The 6,373-nt window shown below is 33.3% G+C and overlaps 1 pseudogene; it reads left to right on the forward strand.

The window, feature by feature from the left end:
* Positions 1–512: 512 nt before the first annotated feature.
* On the forward strand, positions 513–3,155 carry LOC141548018 (large ribosomal subunit protein eL19-like; annotated as a pseudogene).
* Positions 3,156–6,373: the final 3,218 nt, after the last annotated feature.

A 6,373-nucleotide genomic window follows, 5' to 3' on the forward strand; every position in this document is an offset into this window, starting at 1 on the left:
CTGTATAAAAACCTTGAAACTTGAGACAGCACCCCCTCCACTTGAGAAATAGAGTCCCACTTTAGCGTAGTGTTAAAAGTAAAGAAATAAATTGGGAAATGAATAGAAAGAAAACAATTTACCATAGAAAGTTACTATGGTAACAAGGAAGATCAAAACACACTCAAAAGAAGACAGCAAAGCCAAAATTCATGTATCTAAAGCTTCCAAGAAAAATATGAATTGGTTTCAGGCCACGGAAGAGCTCAAAAGGGATTTTTAAAACTAAGTAAGAAAGTTAGGAGAAAAATTGAGAAGAAAAATAAGTGATGCAATAAAATAAGTTTAAAAAGTCACAGTTTTGGTTAAAGAAGCAAAAAAAAAAAATGCTAAAGTATCACATCTTAAAAAACTAAATAAATAAAATGGTAAAAGAAGCAGAAAAATCCAAGGAAGAGAATTCCTTGAAAAACAGAATGGACCAAATGGAAAAAAGATGTATAGTTTTTCCTTTTCCTCACTGAGCTGTAGTCATGAGTATTCTCAGGCTTCAGAAGATGTGTGCCTTTAGTGTCCTTCAATATGGAAAGACCCCAATAAGACCTATGAAGTTGCAAATGCCAATTCCCATGAGCAGATACAGAAGCTGATTAAAAATGGACTAATCATTTAGAGGACTGTTACTGTATTCTTGTCTAGATGCTGGAAAAAACTCTGGCTTGATAGAAGGGCAGCTTGAGAAGGTGACCTGGATAAGGAAAAGAGGACTCTGCACTGTCTACACCAAAGATATCATTAGTCCAAAAAGATGCTATATGTATCACAGTCTGTACTTGAAAGAGAAGAGAAATGTGTTCAAGAATAAACAGATCTTCATGGAGCACATTCATAAACTGAAGGCAGAAAAGGCCTGGAAGAAGCTCTTAGCTGACTAGATTAAACCTTGCTGGTCCAAGACTTAGGAAGCATAAAAGCATCAGGAAAAGCATTCACAGTCTAAGAAAGAGGAGCTGATGACATGATGGTATACTTAGAGAACCCCAAAGACTCTGCTAAAAAGCTATTAGAAATAATTCAGAATTTTAGCAAAGTCGCAGGATACAAAATAAATCCACATAAATCCTCAGGATTTTTATACATTACCAACACAATCCAACAGCAAGAGATACAAAGAGAAATTCCATTCAAAATAACAGTCGATAGTATCAAATATTTGGGAATATATCTACCAAAGGAGAGTCAGGAATTATATGAGCAAAATTACAAAACACTTGCCACAAAAATAAAGTCAGATTTAAATAATTGGAAAGACATTCAATGTTCTTGGATAGGCCGAGCGAATATAATAAAGATGACAATACTCCCCAAACTAATCTATTTATTTAGTGCTATACCAATCAGACTCCCAAGAAACTATTTTAATGACCTAGAAAAAATAACAACAAAATTCATATGGAAGAATAAAAGGTCGAGAATTGCAAGGGAACTAATGAAAAAAAAGTCAGAGGAAGGTGGTCTAAGTGTACCTGATTTAAAGCTATATTATAAAGCAACAGTCACCAAAACCATTTGGTATTGGCTAAGAAATAGACTAGTTGATCAGTGGCATAGGTTAGGATCACAGGACAAGATAGTGAATAAAAATAGCAATCTAATCTTTGACAAACCCAAAGATCCCAAATTTTGGGATAAGAATTCATTATTTGACAAAAACTGCTGGGAAAACTGGAAATTAGTATGGCAGAAACTAGGCATGGACCCACATTTAACACCACATACTAAGATTAGATCAAAATGGGTCCAAGATTTAGGCATAAAGAACGAAATCATAAATAAATTGGAGGAACATGGGATGGTTTACCTCTCAGACTTGTGGAGGAGGAAGGAGTTTGTGTCCAAGGGAGAACTAGAGACCATTATTGATCACAAAATAGAACATTTTGATTACACCAAATTAAAAAGTTTCTGCACAAACAAAACTAATGCAAACAAGATTAGAAGGGAAGTAACAAATTGGGAAAAAATTTTTACAGTTAAAGGTTCTGATAAAGGCCTCATCTCCAAAATATACAGAGAATTGACTTTAATTTATAAGAAATCAAGCCATTCTCCAATTGATAAATGGTCAAAGGATATGAACAGACAATTTTCAGATGATGAAATTAAAACTATTTCCACTCATATGAAAGAGTGTTCCAAATCACTATTGATCAGAGAAATGCAAATTAAGACAACTCTGAGGTATCATTACACACCTGTCAGATTGGCTAAGATGACAGGAACAAATAACGATGAATGTTGGAGGGGCTGTGGGAAAACTGGGACACTGATGCATTGTTGGTGGAGTTGTGAAAGAATCCAACCATTCTGGAGAGCAATCTGGAATTATGCCCAAAAAGTTATCAAAATGTGCATACCCTTTGACCCAGCCATACTACTACTGGGCTTATACCCCAAGGAACTACTAGAGAAGGGAAAGGGTCCTGTATGTGCCAAAATGTTTGTGGCAGCCCTTTTCATAGTGGCTAGAAGCTGGAAGATGAATGGTTGTCCATCAATTGGAGAATGGTTGGGTAAACTATGGTATATGAATGTTATGGAATATTATTGTTCTATAAGAAATGACCAACAGGAGAAATACAGAGAGGCTTGGAGAGACTTACATCAACTGATGCTGAGTGAAACGAGCAGAACCAGAAGATCATTATACACTTCAACAATGATACTGTACGAGGATGTATGCTGATGGAAGTGGATTTCTTCAACATAGAGAAGATTTAATCCAATTCCAATTGATTAATGATGGACAGAACCAGCTACATCCAGAAAAGGAACACTGGGAAATGAATGTAAACTGTTATTTTTACCTTCTGAATCCAATTCTTCCTGTGCAACAAAAAATTCGGTTCTACACACATATATTGTATCTAAATTATACTGTAATATATTTAACATATATAAGACTGCTTGCCATCTGGGGGAGGGGGTTGGGGGAGGAAGGGAAAAAATCTGAATAGAAGTAAGTGCAAGGGATAATGTTGTAAAAAATTACCCATGCATATGTACTGTCAAAAAATGTTATAATTATAAAATTAAAAAAAAAAAAAAAAAAAAAAAAAAAAAAGAAAGAGGAGCTAATCAAGACTCTGTCTAAGGAGGAGGCAACTAAGAAATGATTCTTGCCTAATTCTTTTGTATATAGTACATTTTTATTTGGCTCATACAATAAAACTTGACAAACTGTCAAAAAAAAAAAGATATACAAAAATTCACTGAAAAGAAGAACTCTTTAAAAAGTATAATAGTCCAAATGGAAAAAGAGGTATAAAAACTCATTGAAAAAATTCCTTAAAAGTTATAATTGGGCAAATAGAAGCTAGTGACTTTATAAGACATTTAAAACAATCAAAAATGGAAGAAAATGTGAAATATCTCAATTGGAAAAACAACTGACTTGGAAAATAGATCCAGGAGAAAAAATTTAAGAATTATTGAATTGCCTGTAAGTCATGCTCAAAAAAAAAAAAAAGCCTAAACATCATCTTTCAAGGAATTACCAAGGAAAAGTGTTCTGATATTCTAGAACCAGAGGATAAAATAGAAATGGAAAGAATCCACTCATCACCTCCTGGAAAAGATTCCAAAATGAAAAATCCCAGGAAAAATATAGCAAATTCTAGAGCTTCCAAGTCAAGGAGAAAATACTATAAGCAGCTAAAAAAAAAATTCAACTATCATGGATTCACAGTCAGGATAGCACAAGGTTCAGTAGATTCTACAGTAAAGAATTGGAGAATTTAGAATATAATGTTCCAGAGAGCAGTGAAGCTAGGATTACAGCCAAGAATCACCTATCCAGAAAAAAACTGAATATAATCTTTCAGAGGAAACAAAGGATATTCAAAGAAATAGATAACTCAAGCATACCTGATATGAAGACAAAAGCTGAATAAAAAAAAATTTACTTTCAAATACAAGATACAAAAGAAGGATAAAAAGGTAAACAGGAAAGAGAAATAATAAGAGATTTGATATACCACATGAGAAAATGATATATCTAACTCCTAAAAACACTCTCATCATTAGAGATGTTTGAAGGAGTATACATAGACAGAAAACAGAGGTGTGAGTTGAATGTGATTAAGAAAAAAATTAAGTTATGAGAAGGAATAATATCCTGAAAAAAGGAGAAAAGGAGATAGGATGTGATTAAATTATTTAATATATAAGAGTCTGAAATATTCTATGGTAGAAGGAAAAGGGGTGGTGAAGTGGGGAGGGAAGCATGTGAATGGAACTCTCATTGGGACTGGCTCAAAGAAGGAATAATATATATATTCAGTTAGGTGTAGAAATCAATCTTACCCTAAAGGAAAGAAGGAGTAAAAGGGCTTAAGAGAAAGAAGAGGGTGCTGATAGAAAGGAGAATAGTTTGGGGGAGGTAAATGGACAGGGTAAAAGGAGAGAGAGAGATTAAGATAAACAGGTGGGAAATAGGATAGAGGGAAACATATATTTGGTAATCATTAATGCAAAAAAATATTATACTGAATTTCTCTGATAAAGACTTCATTTGTCAAAAATATAGTCAAATGTATATAAATAAAAGTCAATCCTTAGTTGATAAATGGTCAAAGAATATAAATAGTTTTCAGACAAAGTTTTCAGAGCTATCTATAGTCACATAAAAGTGCTCTAAATTACAATTGATGAGAGAAATGTAAATTAAAACAACTCATACCTGTCAGATTAGTTAATATGATAGAAAAGGAAAATGACAAATGTTGGAGGGGATGGAAAAATTAAAACACCAATGTACTATTGATAAAGTTGTATACTAATTCACCCATTCTGTAGAGCAATTTGAAACTATACACAAAGAGCTAAAAAACCATGCTTATTCTTTAACCAGCCATATTGCTACTAAGTCTGTATCCTAAAGAGATTAAAAACAAAAAGAAAAAGAATGTTTGTGTATTCATAGAAACATTTTTAGTGATGGCAAAGAACTGGGAAATTGAGGGGATGTCCTTCAGTTGGTGAAAGGCTGAACAAGTTCTATAAGATTGTGATGGAATATTATTGTGCTTTAAGAAATAATGTGCATGATGCTCAGAAAAACATTGAAGGATTTACATGAGCTGATATGAAATTAAATAAGCAGAACCAGGAATAAGAGGAATATTGTATGATGAGATATTATGAAAAACTTAATTATTCTGACCAATATAATGATTCAAGACAACTTTGTAGGACTCAGGGTGAAAGATGCTGTCCGTCTCCACTGACAGAGCCTGAATGCAGATCAAAGATACTTTTTCTTTACTTTCTTTATTTTTCTTGTGTGTATGTATGTATTTTCTTTTATAGAAATATCCATATGGAAATGTGTTTTGCATAATTGCACAAGAATAACTTAACAAATTGCTTGTCTTCTCAATGATGGCAGAGGAAAGAAAAAAAAAGGGACAGAATTTGGAACTCAATATTTGAAAAAATACATGTAATTAGGAAAAATAAAATATTAAGTAAGATTAAAAACAAATAAATATTTTTCATTCCTCACTTTCACTACCTTCCTTTCTGGTCTATCTTTTAGATCATATTTTTAAAAATTTGGTTCTGGTGTGTAAGTAATCCCTGATAATATTCTATGGAGGCACCAATTGTACCCCACTTTAGAGCCAAAAACATAGTGGTGATTTTGATGGAGAATACTGAATTCCATGACTTATGAGCACATAGGATCACGGGCAAAATATTGATGGTAAAATATGAATTTAATTTTCAGGAAGAAGCTTGAAGTTAACAGATATAGAAGGACAATCTAGTTTGATATATAGGTTCTCATCTATACCACACCCAAGATTGCTTATCCAGCCTGTTTGAATACTTCTAGAAGAGAGGGAAGTCACCATCTCTGGAAATAATTTATTCTACTTCTGGACTTTTCTAATGGTAGAATTGTTTTTTTTTTCCTTACATGGAAGCCTAATCTTCCTTGCAACTTCCATTAATGTTCCCGGTTCTGTTCTCTGGGGCTAGGTTGCACTTTCCTAATTCCTCTTTCCTATGTTAGTAATTTCAGTTGTTTTCAACTTTTTGTAATCTCCTTTTGTCAGCAAGATGCTGGAGTTGTTTTCCATTTCTTTAGCTCATTTTACACTTGAAGAAATTGAGGGAAAAAGGATTAAGTGACTGGCCCAGAATCACAGAGCTAGTAAGTGCCTCAGGCCAGATTTAAACAAGTTTTCCTGATTCCAAGCCCAATACTGTACCCACTGTGCTGCCTTATTGTCCATTTCTTCCATTTCACATGCTTTTAAATGCTTGAAAAGAGTTTTCACATACTGCCTAAGTCTTTTCATTTTCAGTTTAAAAATCCTATTTTTTT

Source organism: Sminthopsis crassicaudata, chromosome 6 (genome assembly GCF_048593235.1).
Source record: "Sminthopsis crassicaudata isolate SCR6 chromosome 6, ASM4859323v1, whole genome shotgun sequence".
Classification (NCBI taxonomy): Eukaryota; Metazoa; Chordata; class Mammalia; order Dasyuromorphia; family Dasyuridae; genus Sminthopsis; species Sminthopsis crassicaudata.